At 47.2% G+C, this 13,373-nt stretch overlaps 1 protein-coding gene across 3 annotated transcripts in view; it reads right to left on the bottom strand.

Moving 5' to 3' along the window:
• Positions 1-13,334, bottom strand: part of SCN4A (sodium voltage-gated channel alpha subunit 4) — a 97,523-nt gene extending 84,189 nt beyond the window's left edge. The window contains exon 1 of one of the 3 annotated variants that reach the window (XM_028702755.2): positions 13,230-13,334. The gene's annotated coding sequence lies outside the window, so the exon portion shown is untranslated. Of the gene's footprint in view, positions 1-6,045; positions 6,215-13,229 lie in introns of those variants that run through there. The other 2 variants (XM_028702753.2, XM_028702752.2) reach the window with 2 other exon arrangements.
• Between the last annotated feature and the right edge of the window lie 39 nt (positions 13,335-13,373).

Raw genomic sequence — 13,373 nt, 5'->3', positions numbered from 1 at the left:
TTTTAATAATGTTAGGTAAGGGAGGGAAATTGTTATGTGGGGAGGTCAGGGGAAGGCCTAAGCCTCCCTGTGGTATCACCTCACCGTGTGCTCCTGTTAGTAGTAAGAAAAAGCTCTCACGGGCACTGATGGGAGGTTTTCTACTGGGACTTCCCCCCTAATGCTAATAATAATAATAATTTATTATTTATACCCCGCCCATCTGGCTGGGTTTCCCCAGCCACTCTGGGTGGCTTCCAACTGAATATTAAAAACAATACAGCATCAGACATTAAAAGCTTCCCTAAACAGGGCCGCCTTCAGTTGTCTTTTAAAAGTAAAATAGTTGTTTATTTCCTTGACATCTGCTGGGAGGGCGTTCCTGTTGGGAGTCATTCTGCAAAGAAACAGTAAAGATGTTTGTACCTTTAAGAACTGTTTCTGTGAGCTTTGGGCAGATTGGGTACAGCTGGTCATGACTATGAAAGGAGGAAAAGTTGCAGTTTGAACTTTGCCTGTAGGGGGAAACACCCACAAGCTTTGTTGTTTTGTAATAAAACCTTTATTTGATTTGGTTTTACATTGGTCTCGTGGTGTCATAGTTTCTATCATCTGCCACCAGAGGGGAAAAACCCTCTAACGGTTCCACAGGGCGGGTGCCACGACCAAGAAGGCCCTCTGCCTGGTTCCCTGTAGCTTCACTTCTCGCAGTGAGGGAACCACCAGAAGGCCCTCAGCACTGGACCTCAGTGTCCGGGCTGGATGATGGGGGTGGAGATGCTCCTTCAGGTATACAGCTAAATGCTGCAGGGGTTGGCCCTGTTTTGCAGAGAAACATATCTTGCTAATGTTAGAAACATTGGACTCAATGGACCTTTGGCCTGATCCAAGTTCATTATCATGAAACTCCAGTACAGTCTCCTCCCAAGAATGCCAACCCGGTAAAAAGTTGACCCCGAAAGCAAACGAGACACAGTGATGGAGATGCAGAAATGCATCTATGTTGTTATCACATTTTTGCAAATAGAAGCCATGTGGCGGGGAGAGAAAGGGACCACAATGCATCATGTCAGCCTTGTACCCAGATATGACAAGGTTTGTGTAGAACTGGGTCTTTAAATGTGGCTTGAAGGAGGAGAGGGGGAGAGGCGTTAATAAGACGACTCCTCTCTGACTGTTCCCTTCAGCCTGTCTCTGGCCTAGCTCACACAAAACTCCAGTTATTTCCCGCTTGGACTACTGCAATGCACTCTACGTGGGGCTAACTTTGAAGGTGACCAGGAAACTACAACTAGTCCAGAATGCGGCAGCTAGACTGGTGACTGGGAGTGGCTGCTGAGACCATATAACACTGGACTTCAAAGACCTACACTGGCTCCCAGTACATTTCTGAGAACAATTCAAAGTGTTGGTGCTGACCTTTAAAGCCCTAAATGGCCTCGGCCCACTAGACCTGAAGGAGCGTCTCCACCCCCATTGTTCAGCCCAGACACTGAGGTCCAGCTCCAAGGGCCTTCTGGCGGTTTCCTCACTGTGAGAAGTGAGGTTGCAGGGAACCAGGCAGAGAGCCTTCTTGGTAGTGACACCCGCCCTGTGGAACTCCCTCCCATCAGATTTCAAGGAAATAAACCACTACAGTGGTACCTTGGGTTACAGACACTTCAGGTTACACGTTTTTGGGTTGCACACCGCGGTGAACCCGGAAGTACCGGAACAGGTTACTTCCGGGTTTTGGCGCTCGCACATGCGCAGGAACACCAAATCACGACCCACATATGCACAGACGCAGCGCTGCAGGTTGCGAACGCTGCGGGTTGCGAACGTGCCTCCTGAACGGATCACGTTCACAACCCGAGGTTCCACTGCATCTGACTTTTAGAAGACACCTGAAGGCAGCCCTGTTTAAGAATGTTTTTAATGTTTGATGTTTTATTGTATTTTTAATAGTTTGTTGGAAGCTGCCCAGAGTGGCTGGGGAAACCCAACCAGTGGTATAAATAATAAAATTATTATTATTATTATTATTATTATTATTATTATTATTATTATTATTAGCTTCTCATTACCCACCAGGTGAGGATGGGGGACCACCCATTTGCCCTGTGGCACAGAACCACTTCCTTATAATAAAGACCCATACCTAGGGGCCATGGCTAACTCAACAATGGGATCCTCTGTTAGATTGTAACACTTGCTGAATCCAGGAATTAGAATGGACTCTGGCATCATACAGACTAATCTCCCACACCACCCCAAAAAAAACAAACACCTCACAACACTATATATGTCATTTGGGAAAAGGCTTCTCTTGCTTTCTGCCATGCAGTTGCGATAACTATAGGCCACAGAGCTGCTGAGGGGAGAAGTTCTGGACAGATTAACTGTGAAATTACCGTTGTCAAGGGCCCCACGTTATAGCCCGAAAACTGCAATACCTTCTGAACTGTAAAAGCGAGCTCTCTGAACATATGTATAAATTAAACTGGTTTAATAGTCATTAACTGTCCTTTAGGAAGCCACAGGAACCCCACAATTGCTACTTGGAAACCACAGTTCTGTGAGAAGCCTAGAGATCTCTAGCAGATTCACTGCAATGCTCTCTGCATGCCTTGAAGTCCGCCCAGAAACGACAGCTAACAGAAAACACTGCCGCTAGAGTTGGTAAACCAGTTAGAGGTCTTTTGTTCGAGGAAGTGGTATGTGCATTAATTAAAGAAATAGAGTCTTAGCACAGGCGTAGGCAGACTCCGGCCTTCCAGATGTTTGGGACTAAAATCCCCATCATCCCTAGCTAACAGGACCAGTGGCCAGGGATGATGGGAATTGTAGTCCCAAACATCTGGAGGGCCGGAGTTTGCCCATGACTGGTCTTAGCAGATGATCCCATCAGAAGTGCCTCTCCCCATATTAGCCATCCTGGACTCTGACATCGACTGGGAAGAGTTGGCTTGCTGCAACATCACCAGCAAATATCACTTGTTGGGTTAGTGATACCAGATTCTGGGATTCACTCCCCCCACAGGTGTGGACAAGGGACGCAGTTAGCACTGTGGATTAAACCACAGAGCCTAGGACTTGCCGATCAGAAGGTCGGCAGTTCGAATCCCCGCGACGGGGTGAGCTCCCATTGCTTGGTCCCAGCTCCTGCCCACCTAGCAGTTCGAAAGCACGTCAAAGTACAAGTAGATAAATAGGTACCGCTCCGGCGGGAAGGTAAATGGCGTTTCCGTGTGCTGCTCTGGTTCGCCAGAAGTGCCTTAGTCATGCTGGCCACATGACCCAGAAGCTGTATGCCGGCTCCCTCGGCCGATAAAGCGAGATGAGCGGCTTAGTCATGCTGGCCACATGACCTGGAAGCTGTCTGCGGACAAACGCCGGCTCCCTCGGCCTATAGAGCAAGATTAGCGCCGCAACCCCAGAGTGGTCTGCGACTGGACCTAATGGTCAGGGCAGTGGCGTAGCGTGGGGGGTGCAGGGGGGGCTGGCCGCACCGGGCACAACATCTGGGGTTAGGGCAAATCCACAGGTTAGGGGGCGCAAATCCACGGGTTAGGGGGCGCAAATCCACGGGTTAGGGGGCGCAAATTACTTGCCTTGCCCCGGGTGCTGACAACCCACACCACGCCACTGGGTCAGGGGTCCCTTTATCTTTACAGGTGTGGACAGAAATGTTGGCCTTGCATCATCTAGTCAAAACCCACCTTTCTCTCAGGCTTTTGGAGGAATTGTTTCGTTTACTCTGGGTTTTAGGCTATTATTCACGGTTGTCTTGCTAATTTTTTTATAAATTTGATGTTAACCACCTTCCATTTTCGCTCTACTGAATCGTTTCACTATATTGTCCTATTATTGTTAGAAACTGCTTTCAAACCTCTGATGAGGTTTTTAAGCAGCGGCTGGATGGTCATCTGTCATGGATTTATTTAGTGGAGATTCCTGCATCGTAGGGGGTTGGGCTAGATGACCCTCCGGGTCCCTTCAAACTCTTTGATTGTGCGAAAAAGCAGTTTATAAATTCTATAAATAAAATAATAACAGCAGCAGCAGCAACAACAACATCCTTAGCACTTAAACAACAACAACAACAACATCCTTAGCACTTCATCACACTAAAGTTCCCATGGATCTTTGAAAAAAGCCATGCCAACTGAAATGGTATACATATGCCCTTACATAAGCTCACACAGTGAATAGGCCCATATATTGTACCTCCAGCTGCTTTCGCTAAATATACATCATAAGGAGCAGCGCATTATCTGACCTGGGGCTTGCTGGACTTAGAACCAATTTCCCGTGCCACTGCTTAGCCCTAAAATGTGCTAAGAAAAATACAAGTGCCTCTGACCATGCAAAGAGTGCCCTTCCTACAGACAACCTCAACGAGCCTCTAGCGACCTGAGGTAAGAATGACAAGAAGGTGGAAAGATGCGACTTCGGCCCTGGCACCCCTTATTTCCAAAAGTCAGGATTGCACCTGTTGTAGGAAACATATTGCACACACCTAGAAGCTAACTTTCTTTTATTTTTGTGAGACTCGCAGATCTGAAAGGAAGCTCCCATGGGCCAACAAGCACAGCCTTGTCCCCTGAAAGGCTGGAGTCGTCTCCAATGTATCTCTGCTGCAGCCACTTATCCCCAAACACAGAGAAATGGTTCACCCTAGCAGGGGGAAATGAATGAAAAGGAGATGGCTCTGAAACAAGTGCTGTAGTAACTGCTCTTTGTGGCAATCCCTAAATAATGGGTGGCATTAGCTATGTGCGGCCACCCTCTCCCTTGGGACCAAGCCAAACACTGGTTTGAATAATTAAAAAAAACGCCCTTTTCTTCACAAACTCAAGATCTGGCATTACAGGAGCGTTCAGACGTGTTTTCTCCTTCCTTTCTCTCTACCTCCCCTGCACTGATCCCAGCGAGAGATCTTGAAACAGTTTCTCAGCTTCAAATGCAGTGTCCTTGCCTGGTGCACCACCGAGTCTAAGCCCTTGGGCGACACATCGAAACCGTATCCCTCCTCCATCGATGAGCCAAAGGGGAGGGTTGGCGGCGGAAAATAGGCCCAACCAATTCTACTTTAAGCTCTTCAGGCGTTCTGAGCAAACAGGCAAACAGCGAGACGTCAGGTGTGCCAAGCAGTTCGGGAAATATTGGTGCAAAAAGGCGAACGAACCGATATTCCTTCATGAGCCAGAAAACTCATTTCCGTCTTCCGAGAATGTATTCTTTTCAAAAGAGGACTTTCACAGTCCCATGAACTGTTTCTGGTGGCGGAACCCAACACTGGAACATGTGCAAAGCGACCGACACAGAGAAGAGTGCCTCTGAGCATAGGCAAAGCGCCTTTCCCTACCCATTCCTCAAGAAATCACACATTATCAAGGATCGGGGCAGGGGGAGAGAGAGAGAGAGAGAAAGAAAGACTTCCAGGTCCAGACATGAACAAGGCGACTGCTAATAGCCCTGTGTGCGGCCTGGGTTTATATTTAGAGTGGTAGTTGAAGACGGCAAGAGCTGGGCGCATTTCTGGTGCGAAAGCCAAGATTCTAGTCATCCCCTGGAGCTGGGAGAAGATGGTGTCAGCCAGCCCATCTCGCCTTACAGCCCTGCCGCTCTCACAAGCCATTAGCAGCTTCTTCGCAGGCTGGTGCCGCTTAAATCTTGGCCGCACCATTCCTCCTGTCAGCTTTGTTTATGGCCCCTGTGTACACCACCCACCCACCCACAACAACTCCCCTCAGCAGTGTCTCCCACCCTGACCCACCCATGTTTTTTTACTTTCTAACATGGCTGAAGGAAGCTGGTGGTTATCTGGTTTTAAGGGGAAAGGGGGAAAAGGAAGCCACAGCCAAACGGTGTTTTAGCCAAAGGTGTCACAGCAGCAGCAGCAGCAGCAGCAACAGCGCATAACTCTCCATGGGTCAGTCAAAAAGCCAGGCAGGAATAATCAGCCACGCAAAAGAGAAGGTGGAGGTCAAGCCGCTTCTTGCGAGAAAGAGCAAGGAGGCGCAAAAGCTCTGCCAGGCACCAGCGTTGGGGGTGGGTTTGGGGTTTCCGCCGCCTACTTACTGTTCAATGGAGTGAGCAATATCCCAAAGAAAAGGCCTTTTCCCCCGCTCCCCTCAGACTTGCCCCGAGAGTGGGAGCTCTCAGGCCGAGCTGCTTGCCTGTTGGCAGAACAGCTGCTGTTCCCTTCAAATGGTCATGCTGAAACCTGAGGACCGGAGGGTTCTTCAGGTAGCATCGTCCTCTCTCGGCTTGGCACTCGCCCTTCTGGGCAGCTGGTCAAGTATCGGATGGTTCCTGCAACCCTGCAGCTCCATCTCCTAGTGCCGGACGATGGTACAGCCACCCGGGGATTCGCACAAAGGGAACGCCGAGATTGCATTTCCCGCACTCGAGGAGCGGGAGACTTGACCCTTCCCCAGAATAATATGTACCCTGCAATTTAACAATAATAACAATTTATTATTTATACCCCGCCCATCTGGCTGAGTTTCCCCAGCCACTCTGGGCAGCTCCCAATCAAGTGTTAAAAACAGTACAGCGTTAAATACTAAAAACTTCCCTGAACAGGGCTGCCTTCAGGTGTCTTTTAAAGATAGGGTAGCTGCTTATTTCCTTCACATCTGAAGGGAGGGTGTTCCACAGGGTGGGCGCCACTACCGAGAAGGCCCTCTGTCTGGTTCCCTGTAACCTCGCAATGAGGGAACCGCCAGAAGGCCCTCGGAGCTGGATCTCAGTGTCCGGGCTGAACGACGGGGGTGGAGACGCTCCTTCAGGTATACTGGGCCGAGGCCGTTTCTCCCTCTCTCTCTTATCTCATGTCAAGATTGTCTTATGGGCTCAGGGGCTACACTATTCCCCAGAGGTGTGTCCATTCTGGTCTTCTGAAAGCAGCATGAAGAGGGATTTCAACAATAGCTCCACGGGACACGCATATAATTTTACACCCCTCATTGCAATTCCAGATATCCCATCCCAGACCCTCCAGTTTCCCTGGTTTCCAGAAACAGCCCCGGATTTACAGAAGCCGTCCTGGTTTTCAATAAATTTGATCCTGAAATGTCCCACTTTTCCTTAAAGGTAAAGGGAGCCCTGACCATTAGGTCCAGTCGTGGCCGACTCTGGGGTTGGGTCACTCATCTCGCTTTATTGGCCAAGGGAGTTGGCGTACAGCTTCCGGGTCATGTGGCCAGCATGACTATGCCACTTCTGGCGAACCGAAGCAGCGCACGGAAACGCCATTTACCTTCCCGCCTATTTATCTACTTGCACTCTGACGTGCTTTCAAACTGCTAGGTTGGCAGGAGCAGGGACCGAGCAACGGGAGCTCACCCCGTCGCAGGGATTCAAACCGCCGGCCTTCTGATCAGCAAGTCCTAGGCTCTGTGGTTTAACCCACAGCGCCACCCGCGACCCACTTTTCCTTAGGGCGTCCCTATTTTCATCAGAGAAATGTTGGAGGGTATGGATTTATGCAACCCCCTGAGCCAAAGAGATAAGTAACTATGCAACCTTTAGAATACATTTGAAGACAGCCCTGTATTGGGAAGTTTCTTAATCTGGAATGTTTTTTTATCCCACAAACCCCATCCCTGTGGGCAAGATTCTAATATATGTTCACCCAGAGGCAAAATAAATCCCATTGAGCAAAGCTCCCTTTTCCCCTGGCTATCAGCACTTTAATTGCTTATCTCCTTGTTCATGGCCTTCCTGAAGAGGCCTATTAATTAGTTTCCCATTTCCTGACAGTGGACTATTTAACGACTTGTTTCCTCTTTGAAGTCCTACCTAGCACTCATTAAATTGGATAGATAGAAAGATGGATGGTTGGGCCCGTAGCCAAGAAGGACAAGCACAAGCCACTGTCAAAAGGGGGGGGGGGGCAAGGAGAAAACAATTAAGTAAAGGGCCACCAGCTAGGAGAAGCATCAATAGATATTTGCCAGGCCACGCTGCTGCAGGTGCAGATTTAACTAGCTCCCTCCTGCCATATTAACCCACAGGAAGGAAGGTCCTATCTAGGCCCAGAATCTCCAGCTGAAAAACTTTGGGTAGATACACAGCATGCATTTGAAACAGGTAGCTTCAATATTTTCAGATCCAGAACCCCGCTTTCTTAAACTTTTACTATATACCTGCATGCTGGTACTGCTCCTGTCGCGACTCACCCTGGACCAGGCCGCGATCCAATAGTGGCTGCATCTGATGCACATTTAAAGTGCATGCCGCACACACACCCCAAAGAATCCTGGGAACTGTAGTTCCCTCTCACAGAACTACAATCCCCAGCATCCTTAGCAAACTACAGCTCCCAGGATTTTTCTTGGGGTGGGGGTGGGGTGGGGTAGCAGAGAGGGGCAGTCATGTGCTTTAAGTGTGAGTTGGTCGGGCTTTAAATATAGGGCCCGTTTTATTTATTGTAATCTTTGTGTTTCACGTGACTGTTCAAACTGCTTCCATGTCTTGGAGCTGTTTGTCCAACTAGTCTGTCTGATTTCACGTTTGTCTGATTTTATGTGTGTCCCCCTCCAGGCCAGTATCCACAAACAGTGAGGAAAGGGGCTAGCTTTATGATGCAGCCTGAAATAAAAAAATTAAAGTGTATATATATATATATATATATATATTTGCTTTCGTAGATTTTCACGGGTACAGGAATGCAGGTTTTGGTGTCCTCGGGTGTCTTCCCGTGTAAAAGATGGGGTGTCTAGGCGACGTTTCGACGAGGTCTCACTCGTCATCTTCAGGCTGGTGCTTTCGGCTTCTTGTTACTGGAACAGAGCAGGATCTCAGTGTTTGAGTTCCTATAAATACTGTTGAGGAGGTGTGTTGTATAGCCTCCAATGTTCTGGGCAGAGAGGAAGTTCCCAGGCTAGTGTGCCTTTTCTTCTTTTGTTCCTTAATTACTTGAGGGATATCTTGAGTGATTTCTTGAGTGATATCCTGAGTACCACTTAGGTGGGTCATTAGGTGTGGATTAGTTGCTAAGGCCTTTGTGTCTTGACCTCTTGAACTTTGTGAAGAGTTTTTCTGAGAAGATGGCTGTACTGAAATTAGTTGTGCTCTGGCTTGGCTTCGTGTATAGGGGCGAGCTGTGGTTTTGTGGCCTGTGCCAGCCAGATCTGTGTAGGGATTGCAGGGGGGTGCAGCATCCGGAGGTGCCACCATGGTTTGGCTACTGGATGGTGTCTGTAATTTATCTGTGGGGAGGGTCTGGGTTTGGATCTGGTGTGGTTGATTGGTGATGGCGTTCTGTGTGCCTCTGGCTCTGGTGTCAGTTTTTGTGGGGAGGGCTAATTTCCAGATGTCTGGCAAGCGGGATGTGTCGTCACGCTTGTTCATGTTGTGAGGGTGTTTCTCTATCTCGATGGCTTCCATGATTATTCTCTTGTGGTGATGTTCCATGTTAAAGAGCAATTTGGAATCTGCAAAATTAATTTCGTGTCCTGTTTCTTTCATGTGTTGGAAAAGAGAGGAAGTTTTTTCTTCTTTTTTGACGGCATTCTTGTGTTCTGCGATACGTGCATTTATTCGTCTGTTTGTTTGTCCAATGTACGTGGCTGGGCAGACTTTGCAGGGTATTTCATAGACCCCTTGGTTTTCCAACTGGATTTTATCCTTGGGGTTTCTGAGGATATTGGCTATTTTTTGGTTGGTGCAAAAGGCTGTTTTGATATTGTGTTTATGGAGGATTTTGCTAATTTTATCTGTAGTGCCCTTGATATAAGGAAGGAGGGCCATGCCATTGTTTTCTTCTGTGTCTTGGTTTTTGGGGGGTGTTTCTTTTTGGATTAGCTTCATAACCCTGTTTTGCTGGTATCCATTGGCAATTAACACATTTGAGAGATTCTGTAACTCAGTTGTCAGGTGGTCTTTGTCAGCCAGGCGTTTGGTTCTGGAGATGAGAGTCTTGGCTACGGAGTTTATTTGTGCAGGGTGGTGGTGTGATTGTGCATGTAAGTAGCGGTTGGTGTGTGTTTTTTTCCGGTAGATAGTGTGTCCTAGGGAGCCATCAGGTTTTTTGTAGATTAGGACGTCAAGGAAGGGAAGTTGGTTGTTGGCTTCTATTTCCATAGTGAATTGTATTTTGGGGTGTAGGCTGTTGAGATGTGTGAGGAAGCTGTCCAGTTTTTCTTTCCCGTGTGGCCAAATTACAAAGGTGTCGTCAACATATCTGAGCCAAAGTTTGGGTTTGTGTTCTGACTTGTCTAAAGCATTGGTTTCAAAGTGTTCCATGTACAGGTTTGCGATGACCGGTGAGAGGGGTGATCCCATAGGTGCTCCTTCTATCTGTTTGTATCTTTGTCCATTGTGGATGAAGTACGTGTTGGTTAGGCAATGGTTGGTCAGGTCCAAGATGTATTCGGGGGGATTGTATTTGTTTTGAATGGCTGTCAAGGCTTCATTAATGGGCACTTGTGTGAAGAGAGATACAACATCGAAGCTCACAAGTAGGTCATTGGGATGTAGGTTTTGCTTCTTTATTGTTTCTATGAACTGGAAGGAGTTTGGAACGTGTGAAGAGATGGATTCTGCATAGGGCTGAAGTTGGGCTGCAATCCCTACACAGATCTGGCTGGCACAGGCCACAAAACCACAGCTCGCCCCTATACACGAAGCCAAGCCAGAGCACAACTAATTTCAGTACAGCCATCTTCTCAGAAAAACTCTTCACAAAGTTCAAGAGGTCAAGACACAAAGGCCTTAGCAACTAATCCACACCTAATGACCCACCTAAGTGGTACTCAGGATATCACTCAAGAAATCACTCAAGATATCCCTCAAGTAATTAAGGAACAAAAGAAGAAAAGGCACACTAGCCTGGGAACTTCCTCTCTGCCCAGAACATTGGAGGCTATACAACACACCTCCTCAACAGTATTTATAGGAACTCAAACACTGAGATCCTGCTCTGTTCCAGTAACAAGAAGCCGAAAGCACCAGCCTGAAGATGACGAGTGAGACCTCGTCGAAACGTCGCCTAGACACCCCATCTTTTACACGGGAAGACACCCGAGGACACCAAAACCTGCATATATATATATATATATATATATATATATATATATATTTGCTTTCGTAGATTTTCACGGGTACAGGAATGCAGGTTTTGGTGTCCTCGGGTGTCTTCCCGTGTAAAAGTACTTTTACACGGGAAGACACCCGAGGACACCAAAACCTGCATATATATATATATATATATAGGATACGGGGTGAGCTCCCGTTGCTTGGTCCCTGCTCCTGCCAACCTAGCAGTTTGAAAGCACGTCAGAGTGCAAGTAGATAAATAGGTACCGCTCTGGCGGGAAGGTAAATGGCGTTTTCGTGCGCTGCTTCGGTTCGCCAGAAGTGGCATAGTCATGCTGGCCACATGACCCGGAAGCTATACAGCAACTCCCTCGGCCAATAAATATATATATATAATGTTCATAACTGCATAAATAGACCACATGTCTGAAACCCCACAGAAAAAGTCCTGAAACCATTTCGTCCCTCCCAAATTGACCTCAAATATTTCTCTGCAAGGCCAAAGGAAAATGGAAAAACCTCCCCATTGTCTTTTTGTTCACAAATCCTCTCTTAAGGGTATGTCTGTGTATGATTAGGGTGAGCCTGTGACCTGGCTCAGGAACTAAGTATTTATCATTACGAAAGACTGGCCAGGCTCCCCAGGTAATCCAATCAAGTGACCATTAATAGGTAACCTGCCAGACAGGAGATAAACAACGCTTTCGGATTTCTGTTGTAGACCACCCTTTCTGTGATGTAGGTATGATGTACCTGGGGGGTGGTCTTGAGCTACACCCCTTCTGTGATGTATGTATGATGTTTCTGGGGGGTGGTCTTGGACTCCAGGGCGGGCAACTTAAAATGTCTATATAAGGGCGGGCACACCTTGGTTCTGGGTCCTCCTCCTTTCCTGTGTGTGAGGGGAGCACCCTGCTGCAATAGTTCAATAAAGATCAGGTTTACTAGCTGCTTTGCTTCTCAATATTCTCTGGTTGGCCTCTGTTATTTTCTCCTACCGATGGAGAACCTCCAAAGGACTCTATAAGGGCTCTTGTGTCCCCCATAAGGGAATAAGGGCAGATTTTTGTTTATTACAAGCTTCATGACACCCACCCACCCACCTGTGTGTTCTTTCAACCTGTAGAAATCATCTGAACTCCCCCAGAATATGGACTTCACTGGCTTTTCGGATCCCAAGGCTAGTTCCTTGACAGAACATAGTTTTCCAGGGCAGAGCAGTAGAAATACTGCCTGGCTGGACACTCTACAGTTAACAAGTACCTAGGATCATGTTTCCTTGTGAGTTGCTTCAGTCCACCGTTTATCACTTACTCTCAATAAATAGAAATTAGAATGAAGCATGTGGCGCACAGAGAAAGGGGTCGGTCTGCTGTCCCAATCAAATTCAAAGTGTGTGTGTGTCCCCTCCATTGCTGTATTTCATTTTTTTAAAGCAACAACAGCCAGCTGACATGGGGAATCCTTTCATAAGTCTCCAACTCCCCTTGCCTTGTTTGGTCTTGTGTCTCAAAGCTAAAATAAAGATTCTACACAACAAAAAGTATCTGCCCCCCATTCAACTTTGTTCTGGTGCTCAGGGGGGAAAATGACACAATTAAATATGGATTCTTCCCATGTCTCAGCAATCAATGCATGTTCTCTGGATCCCCTGCTAACTTTAGGTAATTGTCTTTTTTTAAAAAAATAAATAAATGTTGTTCTTCAAGAGTACCTCAACCCAAGTGTATTTGCGCCTGCCGACAACGTCCCAAGTCCGTGTTATATATCTTGTGATTTTGGCCAACAAATATCATGCTTAAATAAGGCTCTTTGAATAAGTGACAGGCATGCCTAAATCTCACACAGGGTTGCCATATTTCAAAAAATAAAAACCAGATCACCCCAAAAGTTGAGCTTATTTTAGACAAACCCCGAACTGCGATTTTTCGATTGGCTTTCCTAAGATCCAGAAAAAAGTGCCACATTTTGGAAATCCCCCCCCCCCCAGATGTCAATTCCGCCTTTGAAATCCCAATAATACCCAGGGGCAGTCCAGACGTATGGCAGCTCTGTCAAGTCAAAAGCCTGAATTTTTTTGGTATTGTGCTTTTAAAAAATCAACAACAAAAAACCACAGCAGACTAGCAGCAGGTCTGCTTTCCCCATGTTCAGAGGCACTCTTTATTCCTTCGCCAGCCAAGAACCAAATTTAAGCCCTGATCTAGTGGCCAACTTACCTTGACCTCTCAGGTGCACTCAAATCCCCAATGATCACATTCACCAAAATACCTGAAGATACAAGGGGGTGCGACTCCTAACTAGACGCTCCTTCAGATGAGCTGAAGTCAGTCTGTTTCTCAGTTTCCACAGGCTGTTTCTCA

This window comes from Podarcis muralis, chromosome 13 (genome assembly GCF_964188315.1).
Source record: "Podarcis muralis chromosome 13, rPodMur119.hap1.1, whole genome shotgun sequence".
Taxonomy (NCBI): domain Eukaryota; kingdom Metazoa; phylum Chordata; class Lepidosauria; order Squamata; family Lacertidae; genus Podarcis; species Podarcis muralis.
The sequence above is the reverse complement of the archived record's forward strand: the minus strand, read 5'-3'. Positions and strand labels throughout refer to the sequence as shown.